The sequence below is a fragment of the Equus quagga genome, chromosome 9, assembly GCF_021613505.1.
Source record: "Equus quagga isolate Etosha38 chromosome 9, UCLA_HA_Equagga_1.0, whole genome shotgun sequence".
NCBI classification, from domain to species: domain Eukaryota; kingdom Metazoa; phylum Chordata; class Mammalia; order Perissodactyla; family Equidae; genus Equus; species Equus quagga.
The window spans coordinates 109,495,175-109,510,328 of record NC_060275.1 but is presented as its reverse complement, the minus strand read 5'-3'; positions in this window follow the sequence as shown (position 1 = coordinate 109,510,328).

Below are 15,154 nucleotides of genomic sequence, written 5' to 3'. Positions count from 1 at the left end.
TCTTAATTGTTTTAGAGAAAAGCGGGCAGGCGACTCCATTTTAGAATGCCGAATGACCTTGACAAGCAGTCCAACCCCAGTAGAGCTTTTGAACAGATGAATGGAAATTACCACATTTCTCCCAGATTAGACATAACCAAAATCTCTTCTTGGAGTCATCAGTAAGGAATTTGCTTAATAACCAAACCTGTGGTCTCCAGGCTGCCTGCCAATGGCAGGAATAAATAAGAACAAGGATGTAGACACAGGCAGGGATAAAAAGGAAGATACTTTGTGCCTGAATTTATTGCTCCTCTTTTCAACTTTATCTCCTAACCCTTCTTATCTATTTATAGAAAACAAAATTATTCCTTAAACCTGAATGCCTGAGAGGAACATGTACAAATGCATGGCTTAAGCAGATAGTCATGTAAATGATTATAGAATAATAAAATCAGACGTCCAGAGTCAAGGATTTCCATTACCACTAACCCATAGCAAGATTCCGTATTCTATTTTCAAGCAGATTCAAATCTACTTGTAGTCTTTAAACTCAATTTCATTTTTATACCATTTTTCCTAGTTTAGAGAGGGCTTGCCTGAATACTAAAAGGAAAAAATCTCCTCTGTACTCATTTCTATAAGCAAGATTCTATGGGAAATTTTGCCTATCAAGGAATTTTCTTTCAACTTGCACTGAAATAGCAAATCAAATTGCTCTTCAGACCTACTGTAACTCCCTTTACAATTTCACAGTTCTCATTCTAGCTTCATTTAAAAAGTGACTTTTTTAGAGACCAAAGAAAACCTAACTCTGGTTTTCAAATAAAAGGACCAAGAATAATGACAATTTGGCAGATTTAGGAAGCATTTGAAAGATTTTTTTTTCTGCTTTTTCTCCCCAAATCCTCCCAGTACATAGTTGCATATTATTTAGTTATGGATCCTTCTAGATGTGGCATGTGGGATGCCACCTCAACATGGCCTGATGAGCAGTACCATGTCCGCGCCGAGGATCCAAACCAGCGAAACACTGGGCCACCGAAGCGGAGTGTGAGAACTTAACCACTGGGCCACAGGCCCGCCCCAGCATTTGAAAGATTAATTGGAGAAATTATTGATTACTCTTTGTATATCTCCTTACTATCACTCAGCTGTCTCAATTCATCTAGTTTTGTCAGTTTTTCTTTATTATTTCCACTAAAATCCCTAATGTTTCTTATTTTTATGTGGTAGATTAAATCTATGAATGGAGATGAGCATTTTTACTTATCCATTCTTAGTGTATGTTATGCTTTCTGTAGATTTATGTCTTTCACCACTTCTGGAAAATTCTCCAATCATTATTTTTCTGAATATTCCCTTTACTCCCTTCTATCCATTCACCCCTTCAGAAAATACGTAGTGACTCACTGTATCCACCATGTCTATTTTTGTTTTGATTTGAATAAAGTCACAATTCTTTGTTAAAGTGGGTTTATTTACTTTATTAAACTACATTAGTACTAATTAATACAATTTAGAAATGACCAGTTACAAGTTAAGTACCTTGCTGACCATAGTAACTTCGTATGCTTTACCATTTCCTAATTTTTAAGTAAACTTTATACGGTATAATTTACACACAATAAAATTTGAATATTTTAAGTGGAAATGGATGAATTAGATAGAATATCTCTCCAGAAAGTTTCCTTGTGTTCATTTGCATTCAATCAACACTCCCACCACCACACCATAGTCAACCACTGATCTGATTTCTATCAATATAGATTCATTTTGTCTGTTCCAGAACTTCATCATATAAACAGAATCCTACAGTCTTGCCACTTTTGTGTCCAGTTTCTCTTGTACAGAATAATGTCTGGGAGATTCATCCATATTGTTGCATGAATCAGTGGTTTGTTTCTTTTTATAGCTGAATAGTATTCTATTGTATGATATACTACAACTTGTTTATCCACATTCATTCCGTACATAGAAGCAATCTAATTTGTTATGTTATGAAATTGTATATATTCAATATAAGATATGATATACAGAAATTTTGGTAGCCTCTAACCTCTCATTCCCACCTCCAGTACATTTTTACCGCCTCAATCAACTTTCCTTTCACCATGACAATCTCCTCTTAAACTTTGCCCTAGTCCACTGTTGAAAGTAATCCCCTTTTGCTTCCCATTTTTACTTCACATGATGCACCATTTTCTATTTTGCGTTATGGCTAGTTAGGTACCTATCTAATTTCAACTACTAGACTCTGAGCTGCTTGAGGTCAGGATCCAAATGAGATTTATCTTTGCTTGTGCACAGCACTTAGCAAGCAGCTGGCTTGTGGGATGTGCTCAACAGATGGCTACTGAGTAGATAAATAAACAAGTGAATTCCTTCATTCAAAATCAACTTCAGTGGCTCCCCATTTCGTAGCTTGTTGAAAACCTTCCATAACTAGCTCCAACCTAGCTTTCCAGCTGCATCCTCATGATTTTTATACATAATACGTCTTTCCCAGTTAAACTAGTCTATTTGCTGACTTCCATGCCTTTGTCTAGGATGTTTTTCCTATCTGGTAGAAAACACAGACACATACACAATACCTATCTTTCTTCTCCCCTGCCTCCTGAATCAAGAGTTAGAATTGCAAAGTTTCTGTTTCCTGGGGAACCTTCCACCATCCTCATACCTTTGTCAGCAGGGACCATGCAAGTGAGCAGTTGCGAATTGCCCCCAGTAGGGGGAGATGTGCCCGTAATCTCCCACTAGTTCCAATGCTTTTTCTGTCGCCCTGGAGATTTTTAAAGAAGCCATATGTTTACAGAAACCTCTCACGGATTAAAGAAATAAACAACAGTTCAGCTATCTCCTTCCTCAGATCGCTCACAAGCTGTGAGTAATCTCCACTACCCAAAGCCCGGTAATTTAGGCCTTAATTACAAAGACAAAACCATTTGACCATTTTTAATCTCTGTGTTTATAAAATACAACTTGTTCCTTTTTTAAAGTTACGCATGAAAGACCTCACTCTATTTGCATCCTCACGTTTTTAAAAAATCCATAAAACGTACTCACAGACTGAGTGTTGAGTCTATGTTGTGGAATCGGGAACTAGTAATGCAAAGTTGAATGTCTTGCCTGTCGTAAGTAGAGATTAGTTAAAATGAAAAAAATAAATTCTGTGGTACCCATTTCTTTCCCATTTCTACCCACTTCTTCCCTCCATTTAGATTTTTAAAATATGTTTTATCACTGTCGACCAAATGGCCATTATTTTTTATGTATTAAAGTTACCACAAGATTCAGCTTGACTCAAGTGTTAATCATTGATTCATGCTGATCACAAAACAGAAGTGAACAGTCACGCTGAAATACACAAACCATGTCGAATCACAAGGAGCAAAAGACAGCCCAGCCGGTGCTTAACCCGGGGGAAGACGGTTCTCTCAGAGAATTAATGATGTTCAGTGTTTCATAAGTCTATTGATTAACGAAGCTGGAAGAGATCATTGCATTTCATAGATGAGAAATGTAAGATCCAGAGAGATCATAGTGACTTTTTCAAGAGACCACAGTCAGTTGGTGACAAAATAGAGACTAAAATCCAACCATTTGGACCTGTTTCCTGTAGAATGCTCTTTATAAACACCGTTTATTGCTCTTCTTGCGGTGTCAGCAAGAGATGATATCTTAAAAGGATTCCTTTTGTGCCCAGGTCCTTTAAAGATATTCTAAGAAGGCAATGCAGACATCAGGTTGGTGGCCTCTCCCAGGAACCAGCCAGGCTTTCGCCTTCTTATGGCAATCACATTGGCATCTTTTAAAAAAATACTTCTGAGAAGGATCATCAAGGAAGAAAGCAAAATCCATCTATAGTGGCTATTGCATGTGTCAGCACACATCCTATTCATTTCTCCTGTAATTATTTATTGGGTGGAGTAAGATGTGTAATTATATGAGGATGTTACTTGTCTCTTGAATCTAAAGATTAGGCCTACAGCTCACATTACATCAGAGGTAGGGTGTAAATGCTAAAAGCTATGTTAAAATGACAGTGCTTAATAACAATAGCACTTGAAGCTTACAACACCTTTCAGGATGGATCTCAGAGCACTTGGCAAATATTCATTACATTTCAACACAGTGTTATGCTGAAGGCGCATCATATTATGGTTTCCTTTTTATAAGTCAGAGAAAAGAAAGATAATTGCCTTTTAAAATCTATCTGGCAAGTTTCAGTTTTGGTCCTAAGATTTTTATTTTTAATTATGCCTAATTTTGTAAATTACCTAAAAGCCTCTTAAGAATAAGTTTATATAAATTCTAATTAAATAAATAAAGTGATTGACATACTTGGGATCAGAACTGTAAAGTCCTGTGCTCGTTCAGAGGAAACACTAACTTTTCCAGCTTCACGACCTAAAATTCATACGAAGAACCCTCACAAAGCATCATGTGAAATTCCAGGGGTGGAATGTGTGAAGCAACCCACCAAGGAATCTAGCAACTTAAAGAAGAAAAATTACAGAAGCTGAAATTCTTCCCTAAACTACCATGATTAAAGATTAATCCAAGAATTCAGGATTTGGGATGAGGTAAGAGGAAGGGTGGGAAGGAAGTAGAAAGGGAGAAGAAGCAGACAAAGACTGTTTAAATATTCATGATTTTTATTTGAAATCAGAGAAAGACTCCCTACTTTCCCAAGTTTCAAAACTTGAAGTGTCATGATAATTAAATACTACAGATATTGTGTATTACAGCTGATAGATTTTGACTTCAAAGGAACTTAGAGGGCAAAGTGTCAGCCAACACAAGGCTTTCGCTGCATCCCCTCTGAAGCATTCGGCCTCATCACAGAAGGTTCAGCACAGTCCCTCCCAACAGAGGGCAACACCCTATGAAAGGGTCAAGGAGATGTAAATGGAATTGGTTGGACCGATAGAGCCCTGGAAAAGTTGCTAAAAGAGGGCTGACTCAGCTAGGAAGAGTGCTGTTTTACTGTATGCTTTCTTCTTCCTACCTGGATTGTTGATGTGATAGCTGGAGTTCCAGCAGCTATTTTGTATCTCAAGGTAGACCTTGAGAAAGGAGGCCACACTCTGAGGGAGGTGGAGGAAAGGTAAAAGAAACCTACACATCTGATGACCATGTCGATGTCATACCCACTCTGAACTGCCTGCCTTGGGATTTCTTTTACGTAATAGAAAGTCTCTTACTTGAGTTTTTCATTATTTATTTTAAGAGAGCCAGTTTGATGACCTTTAGAGTTTAAGTAACCTTATTTTGTCTTTAAAACGGCCTTCATTTCTTTAAGAAATACAATCAATACTGCTTTCCTTGACTTTATAGGACAGATCCACTATGGCCCCCATGTCATATAACTCCAGAGGACACCACATATGTTGTGAGCCAGTGGATACCTCTCGCTTAGACTACGTGTGAATAGGTCCACTGGACCCTGTGGTCCTAGCTTTCCCTGCTTTCATGGAATTCTCTGCTTACCTTTTGATTTGAGGGGTTACATCCTCAAGGAGATAGGTAAAAAGAGAATTTTAGATTCAAATATTGGCCAAACAGTTGGTAACACAATCTGTAGTTTTATAGTATCATTAGAAACTAATTTAGACCAGATCTCTCAAACTTGCAACCATAGATGACTTTGGCAGGTAAATGAATAGCACAAACCATCTATCATACCTTCTTCCCCAGCAAAAAAGAAAGAAAGGAAGGAGGGATAACACAAGAAGAGATACAGGAAAACTGCTTCCCACCAGAAACAAAATAATAATGGTAATAATAATAATAATTAATAACATTTGTTGTCACACAGCTTTCCGTATGGCATTGTTCCACTTCCTTTACATGCATTTCATAACAACTCTGTGACAAAAGTATTGTTATGATGATGATGCTTACTTTACAGATGGAGAAACTGAGGCATGGAAAGCTGAGGCCAGTTGCCCAAGTCTGACAGTTGCTAAACGGTGGAGTCAGGATGTGAACGCAGGTCTGTCTGACCCTCAAACACATAAAATTAACCACCAAACCATACTGCCCCCAACAGTTTAAAACTGTTGGCAATGTATTACCATAAACGCTAGACCAGATCTCAACTCCAGGTCCAGAAGGGAAGCGGTATTTTTGTTTGGTTCACAATTCTGTGCCCAGTGCCTAGAATACTATTTGGTATGCAATTGGCACTCAAGTAATTATTGAACAAGTGAAGAAATCAATGAATTAATTAATGTGGAGAACTTTACAGGACCCCTAGGGGTGGGGTTTCTATGATTATTGGTTACGGTTTAAGGATTATTTCTTGGAGTTTCTATGAGCAGACCATTCCAAGGAGAAACCAATTGTGATAAAGCCATGTGGGATGCACCACTTTCAGATGCTGACAAATCGTTAACATCCAACCATCTGTGAGCAGCACGACACTTCTGGGGAACGCTCATGGAATGTAAAGTACCTTCATTCAAGCCCCCTTGTTTAATCCTCATACCCACCCTGTGAGGATTTATTCCCACTTTTCGAGTGAGAACACCAAGGCTCTAGGTGACAGCCAGAATCCAGCCTCTTGTCCTCTCACCCAGCCCCTCACCACGGGAATTTAGCTGGGGTATCTTGCCCATTGTGGGGTCAGATGTCCCCTAACCATTCACATTCTACTGCCCTGTCCTTTTCATGACCAGGGGACTGCATTTAGAGCTCTCCTTGGCCCACAATCTAACCCCTAATCTTGGTGTTCCAGGTGCCTACTGTTGAGTAACAAACCACTCCAAAACACAGCAGTTTAAATAAGAATTTATTATTATTTCTCATGGTTCTGTGAGCTGACTGGGCTCAACCCAGTGGCTCTTACTCAAAGCCTCTCGTGTGGTTGCAGCCGGATATGTCAGCTGAAGAGCCAACTGGGCTGGACATCCTATAAGTCCACCCACGTGGTCCGCAGCGATAATGGCTATGTGAGCCTCTCCCTGTGATGTAGGCTTCTCACAAAATGGTGCCTGAGTTTCTAGAGGAGAATTCCAGGAGTGTTTCAAAGGGCAGGAAGCAGAAGCTGCCAGGCCAGAGAAGGGCTTTGCTTAGAACTGTCGCAACGTTATTTCCACAGCCTCCTCTTGACGGAAGCAACCATGGGGTCCACCCAGATTCCAGAGTGTGGAGAAATCAATTGCCCCTCCTGATGGGGAGCTGGAAGGTCACATTGCTGAAAAGCATGTTGGATGGGAGATGTTGAAGGCATTTTTGGTAAAACAATCTACCGCACTCAGCTTTGTCATTAACCTGCAATGAAGCTATCCAGCAGCAGGTAAATTTCCATTTTCACACAGTTATTCTGGCTTTAATTGGGCACACGGTAATATTTAATTAATTTTTTTAACTGTTGCCAAGGTTACATTTTGGGCCTCAACTGTTATTAGTTCATACCCTTTTATACCTTCTAAGGCTATTCTAATTCAAACACATATTTAGGCCCAGTGATAGGAGTACTCATGGGGTCCAGGGCATGGGTGGCGTCTCCACTGGTTGATTTATACTCACCATAGTCCTGGGTACCCCTAGCAGTTCCAGCCTCTCAACAAGGACCAGGCAAGAATATGTAAATAGGTCAGTTCAAATCCATCACAATAATGAAAACTCTTTTGTTTTTTGGGGGGAAGATTAGCCATGAGCTAACATCTGCCACCAAGCCTTCTCTTTTTGGTGAGGAAGATTGGCCCTGAGCTAACATCTGTGCTCATCTTCCTCTGTTTTGTATCTGGGATGCCTACCACAGCATGGCTTGAAAAGCAGTGCTTAGGTCTGTACCCTGGACCCGAACCGGTGAACCCCGGGCCGCCCAAGCAGAGCATGCCAACTTAACCGCTGTGCCATCGGGCCGGCCCCTGAAAACTCCTTTGATTAAGTTCCCAATCAACCTCTCTTTCGAACCTGATATTCAAGTATTTCTCACCAGCACCCATGTTCCAAGCAAACTAGACTTCTCACCTTGTGCTTCCCGGCCTTGGTTTCTCTCCTTTCTCTACTCCCCTCCCCCCCGTCCCAGCTCAGATTCCACTCCCACATCCCCATTTATGGGTAGGTTACTTCTTTCACGGCAAATTCAAATACCACTTCTTCTAGATCGACTTTCCTGATTTTTGTGTCAAATGGGTATAACCCTGTTCTTTGAACCTCCGTAACGCCCACTTGCCACCTATCAGGACTCTTACCTTGTCCTCTTGGAGTCACAGTCCTAATTGGGATTCTCTAATTCCCTCCTCTTACTTTGCATCTATTCCATACACAACTCAGCACAATGCCTCTCACACAACAGGTGTTCTATTGATGTGTTGAATTGGGTTGAACCTCTAGGAATGTCATTCTCATTATGCTGTGATTGTCTCTAATGGCCTAGGCCTCCAAAACAGCTCACTCGCCCTCAGGGAACTTTGCTCATTCACACTCATCCGTAAATCCTCTCATTAATTCAACAGATATTAGCTGGGCTTAATCCCTGTGCTAGAACGTTTCACAACTCTGGATTTACATTAACTCATCCCATTTCCATAAGCGAAATTATCTTACAGAAGGAAACAGACATCACATATCACATGTTTACTCCAATTTCAGCTCCTTGAAGACCAAAAGAGATGTCTCTTGGAGCTAGACCAAGGGCTGTCCACAAACACCTAAATCCTCCGCCAGAGGATCCCGGTTTTCATCATCCTCTACTCAGCTTGCCCTTGGCAGCCAGACCTCAGACTGGCTCTCAAATGTTGCTCTTCTGATCACTTTCACAAATGTGGGGGCTTCCTTGCTGGTCCTCCCTGATTCTGTTTTTGCTCCGTGCACACTGGGCTGGGGTGACCCATCCACGCTGGCCATGTGGCTCCTAACCTGTTCCACTCCCTCCATTAGTCTTTGCTACTTTCCTACAGGTCATTCTTTATACAGGAGAAAGGACAGCAAGAGGAGTTCCAGGCCTTTCATGGAGGACAGTCAGAAATGTCCTATTCAAGGTGGGACTGAGTCTTCAAAAGGGCAAAGGCGAGTTATTTAGCCACCCTGTCTCCATTTCCTCAAGTGAAAATGGGGAGAATAATAGCCCATATTTCAATGAGATAATGCACTGTGTTACAGCTGCGCCTGGTACATAATAAACAGCCCATGAATGCTAAGTTTTCTTTTTTTAAAGATTTTATTTTTCCTTTTTCTCCCTCCCCCCCCCCCCCCCCGCCGTGCATAGTTGTGGGTCCTTCTAGTTGTGGCATGTGGGATGCTGCCTCAGCATGGCTTGATGAGCAGTGCCATGTCCGTGCCCAGGATTCGAACTGGCGAAACCCTGGACCGCCGAAGCAGAGCGTGCAAACTTAACTACTCAGCCACGGGGCCGGCCCCCCTAAGTCTTCTTGTTGTTGCTGAATTATTGTTGTCCTGGGTCATCTTTCTCGGAAGAGACTCCGAGACAAGGAAGGGTCTGTTTTTGGCCAAGTCTCAGGGAAGGCAGCATCAGCCTAATCCCTCAGGGGAGTTGAGAGTGTGGGGTGCCCATTGTCAAGGGCACAGAGCTTCCTGGGGGAAAGAATTCCCAGGCACTGCCTGATCTCTTCGCTGACAGGCAAAGCAGCTCCAGTAGACCAAGGGCAGACCTCCAAGAAGAGTGGCAGGTGTGGGCCTTGAGAAACAAAAGCTCGTTGGAGCTGGGAGGGGCAAGCAGGAATATAGAGGGGACCTAAGGGCATCTGGGCGAGTCCTGCAGTGGCTGTCATAGCTGCCTCCTGCAAAGCATTTCTTGCAATTCTTGTCTTTGATTGGCCTTCTCATTCTACAGTCGCCATTCTCTGTCCTACATTCCAGCTCCTTTTACAACCTGCAGCCTGTTCATCCATTTAGCAAATACTCATTGAGACCTACTGTGTGGCAAGTACCGTGCTAAGACCTGGGAATAGATTACTAAACAAAATAGGCAAAAATCCATGCTCTCGTGGAAATAATCAGTCATGGCAAATTTTGCCACTTTTTAAAGTAAATCTGATTTTTAGAAATAGCCACAAGTCAGAGAAGATGTGATTACGGCGTAATAGTAATTTTTGCCCAAAGTAAGTTGCAATTATAAATAAGACTGATTTTCTCATAAGCCTATTAAGCTAATCTTTCCTAGGCAATAATTTTCATAGGACTTTTTAAAAATTATACATGTTTTTTATTGCATAGGTACATAATCATACTGCCAAAAACTTGGAAAAATAGAAAAAAGTAAATCAATCACCTATAATTTCACTGGTTTAATACAATCACTGTTAACATTTGGGGGGGATTTTCTTCCTGCCTTTTCTTTGCATCTACTTTACTTTTTTGCTAAATTTGAAATCGTTAATGTCTATTCATGTATTCCTTTCTCTCTCCATATGTTACCATAAACATAGTCCCACAGTCTGTATAAATAATATTTTAATGACCATATAGTAGGCTGTTCTTTACTTACTCATTCCCTATTATTAGCACTTTGGGTTGTTTGCAATGTTTTCACTACTAATTATTGAATCGATTCATTCAGTGCAAAAGAGAGGTTCCAGTGATGCGTGAAGAAGTGACAGGATAATCGAAATGAATTCACTGATTCCTGGGGAACTCTTCTGAAGGATGACTCTAGTGTGGAGACATCAGGTTTATCATGTTGGTTGAAAACAACAATAACGCACCCTGCAGTTTCATACTTCACATGCTTGAGGAGTTCTTTATAAGTTTATAGGAGGCCTCCAGAAGAGGAATTCTCGGAATTTGATTTTTATCTCCATCCCATTGCACCATAAGCGAGCTCCTAAATCTCCCTGAAGTGCGCTGCAACCCTCAGAGGAAACGCATTCGGGAGGGAAGAGGCGACGGGCGCCTGCAATTCGCCAATGTTGTTCCTGCCAAGGCCTCAGCTGACCCCAGAAGGGCCCTTGCTGCAATTTTCCCGGAAGGGCCCCCAGGTCTAGTTGTCACTGGTTTTTCAGAAGGCTCTCCAAGGCCACAGACATCTGTTAGACACGACCCGGGACAAAGACAGCTGGGAAAACCTACAAGGAAGGAAATCCCACTGTGAAAGGAGCTGCCTCTGAGGTCCTCTGAGAGCCATAGTTGATCATTGTTCAGCTACAAAAGGCTCAACTTGAAAGCTGCTGCTGATTCCGGGGCCAGCCTCTGGGACCGTGCAGAGTTATAGTGGGGAGGGACACAGAAGCGCCTGTGTCCCCAGGAGTGGCTGCCAGTGGCTGATGGAGCAGCTCAGGGGCTGCTGCCAAGAGCCAGGCTCTGTCTAGAGAGGGCCTGGCCCCTGAGGAGACCACGCGACAGGCACCGACAATGGGCCATTAGCTCTGTGTGGTGTCTCCCTCCCAGCGCTGGCATTTACCGCCTGGCCCACACTCTGGCGTCTAGCGCTCCCTGCAAACTATAGTAAATTGTAGTGAAAACTTTTCAACAGCCACCTGCACACACTCCCCAGCCTGGACGAATAAGCAAAAAGTCTGACTTCTTTTATCTACCCCCCACCACACCCCCGGTAAGGCCTAGCAAAAGCAGAACAAGTTTTGAAAGGATCTGAACTGTTTAAAATGGGGAGCACGCTTTCACGGGTGGACACCGTGTCACTGCCTTGGGCAGATATTTGACACCAATATGCAGAACACTCTGCATGAAGAGAACTAGCACTCGGTAGAGAGATGGGCGTCATAGGAGCATTACAAGAGAAAAATGATCTCCAAGCTCCTGTCTACAGCTTTCTGTTAGCAGTTTCTGCAGCTCATCAAAAGCCTTCACATGACACATGGTATGGGCCCTGAAGTGGCCCACTAGGGCAAAGGGTCAGGCCTGGATGCTGGCATGGACAGGCGTCCAGTTAGCGCTCTCCAGGATTAAAACTGGGAATGACTTCACGCCTGATGGGCTCAGCCTAATGCTTTTTATTTTTCACTCAGGGCTGGGGGAGGGGCAGTTCCTGAAAAAACGCCTCCTCAAAAGAAGCAAGGGAATCGAATAAGCAAAAACTAATACACAAACCTTTACTACATCACCACAGGTGGAATTCAGGGCTAACATATCTTCACCTCCGCTAAGGAGATCCAGCTAAAGAAACCCCTGAAGGACGCAGTGATAAGAGAGTCTACTTTGCAGGATGAAGACTCTCTTAAGGTGAAGGAAGCTCACTAATGCTGGCCTCCCTGAGGCCGTGGCCACAGGCTGGTGCGCACTGTGAAGGGTGAGGGCAGGGGCTGGGCATCCGGAATGTAGTAGATTGCAAAAGCATGAAGTATATTTAGCATGGATGAGTCTTGGTGGGTGTCTTGATATAGGGCTGATACATGGAAAGTATGCTCGGGTGAGGTTCTACCTGTTATTAAAATAATGACATACTTCCACACTGTTTGGCAAAGGCTGCTGCCCCAAACCCTCCTAGTGCTACAGCCCTTCACCATCCCCCACCCCTGCCAATCCTCCCAGCACTGAAAGCCAGGGGTGGGCATCTCCAACGGCCAACTGGCACCTGCCAGCCTGTAGGTGCACCAGCCAGTTCACAGCGACTGCCACACACGAACCCAGTCCCTGCATGTCCTCCCAGCCAGGGAGGGCCCAAACAATAGTACTGGGGATGTGCCCAGTGCCCAGGCAGCCAGAGGCAGCGCTCTCCTGAGGCACCCTCAAGAAATGCAGCCCCCACAGGGGCCATGCCAACGTCTTTGTATATCAACCCTACCTTTACACATGTAGTTAATGGCAGGACTTATATCCCATTGAAGACTTCCTTAGACCTTAAAGTTACCAAAGTGTGAGTAACTATATTATGCTTTTTGCTGTGTAAAGAAAAGTCAAGGGCAGAGGACATTCAAATAACTAAGAAATGGTAGGCTAAATATTGGCCAAGACCCCAAGGTCCTTCAGATCCATTGGGAAGAACTAGATCTTCCATGAAGGGCTCTTTGGAAACTTTCTCTTCCTCTTTTAAGCTGTCTCCAATCTGTGTCAAATCTCCTAATTGAGTGGGGGTTTTTTGTTTTTTTGAGAAGATTAGACATGAGCTAACATCTGCTGCCAATCCTTCTCTTTTTTTGGCTGAGGAAGACTGGCCCTGGGCTAACATCCATGCCCATCTTCCTCTATTTTATATGTGGGACGCCTACCACAGCATGGCTTGATGAGTGGTGCCATGTCCGCACCTGGGATCCGAACTGGCGAAACCTGGGCCACCAAAGTGGAACATGTGAACTTAACCAAAGTGCCACCGGCAGGCCCCCTGAGTTGGGGTTTCTTGATGAAAGAAAGTATAAGAGAAACAATATTTCCATAGAGATGTGCCAAGCTCGATGCTACCTGCTTTCCATATAGTCCTCATGGGCTCTGACACTAGCTTATTGACTCCTGAACAGATGAGGAAACTGAGGCTTAGAAAAGTTAAGTAATTTGCTCAGAGGCCCAGAGCTAGCAGGTGGCAGACATAAAATTGGAAGCCACATCTGTCTAATTGAAAAGCCCCATCTTATCCACTCTCTACCTAACACTGTCTCTTCTGTAATTGGCAAACAGTTTGCCAGGTGTTACCTGCACCAGGAGGTTACTTAGCTATTAAGCTTGAAAGAAAAAAGGTTTGTGAGAAGTGTGATGTCAAAAAGAGCACGGACTTTGAAGAGAAAGTCAATTGTCACCCTTTAGAGAGGTCATCTCCCCAAGTGTCCCGGAGGTTCCTCCTCCAGATCTGATCTGGCCACGCCCCCATTCACTAGCTCAAGAAAAGAGGTACCACTGTCTAGATGGTTTCATCTCTGCTGGCCAAACAGGACCTTCTCCAAACTGCTTATCTTTTGCCAACCACCACTTTCTTCTCATAACCTATTATTGACAGGTACATATGTTTTTCCTCTGCTAGACTCAAATCTCATCAGGCTCCATGAATGATCTTTTTTTTTTTTTTGGATCTTACACCTGATGTTGCACACGACGCACACAATACTGTAGATGCTCATATCTGTTGAATGAATTAATGAGTGAAGGGGATGATCTTTGCAATTTTTTCCTTTTTTTTCTTTTTGCCTCCTAAGCAGGTTGCACAAAACATAACATAGTAGATTCTGAAGAGCAGCTGAGTGAATGAGTGAATGAGTATGGGGATGCACAACTGGTCCTTGACCTGGAATAATTCACATTAAAGCTTCTTCATATAGGGAAGTAACTAAAAAGTGACACGCTTAGAAACATGAGACATGGTTACGGCCAGAGGAAAACACCAGCCAAGGTTTATTCAGAAGCTTGGCCTGGAAGGAATATCTTTCTGCTTATATGTTGACTTTCTGTAAAGCAAGACACCAGGCAGGCCCCATTTTATGTTCTAGACTGGAAGTAAAAACTTATCCTATGTCTGTGGCAAGATCGCCATGTGACTGTCATCAGAAAGAGTTAAAAGGGCCCCTACCACACCCCATCAGATTGTAATTAATTTTTCTTGAAAGTCTTGCATTTCTACCATTATCTTTTTCTTCCAAACATAATCAGACATTGACACCTGAAGCATTTGCTTCAGACAGGAAATTCTCAGAACGTGTCTTTAGAGCTCTAAGGAAGAGGAAACCCAACCCTGGTGCATTCAACTCTTCTCAGCCCTTGCTTGTTTCCCAGTTTTCGGATAGTCGTTCCTTGTTTTCATTGGTTTTTCTTCCATTTGATAGGAACTTGTTATTTTTTAAAAGACCCAAATTCAAATCAAATAATCACTCTTAATATGCCAATATCCATTATTTCATTAAATTATAGTGTACTGCATACAATCCTCACCTACAGATCTTTGAAAAATAAAGTTTACCAAAGTCACTTACAATTTTTAAGTAAAATGGATGTTAGTTGGCCCTAGACCAGTCACAGAGACATATACCTAAATATAATATTTGGAGCAGAAACTCTTACCTTGTTCTGAAACTAGCTTGCTGCAAGGTGGGAGAACAGATTTGTATTATCTCACAAGGGCCTTGCTTAATACATTTGATTTTACATAATTTGAGAATCGCATGATGGCTATTGCAACACGCCTAGTTTCTTCATTTCTTCCTTCATGTCTTATATCCAGACAGGATGGTCTATTACATCCGAGTGAACAGCCCTGTGCATCTTTCAATAACATGAAAGATTGTCAGCTATTTGTCAGCTCCAAGGCAGGCCCCATGACAGT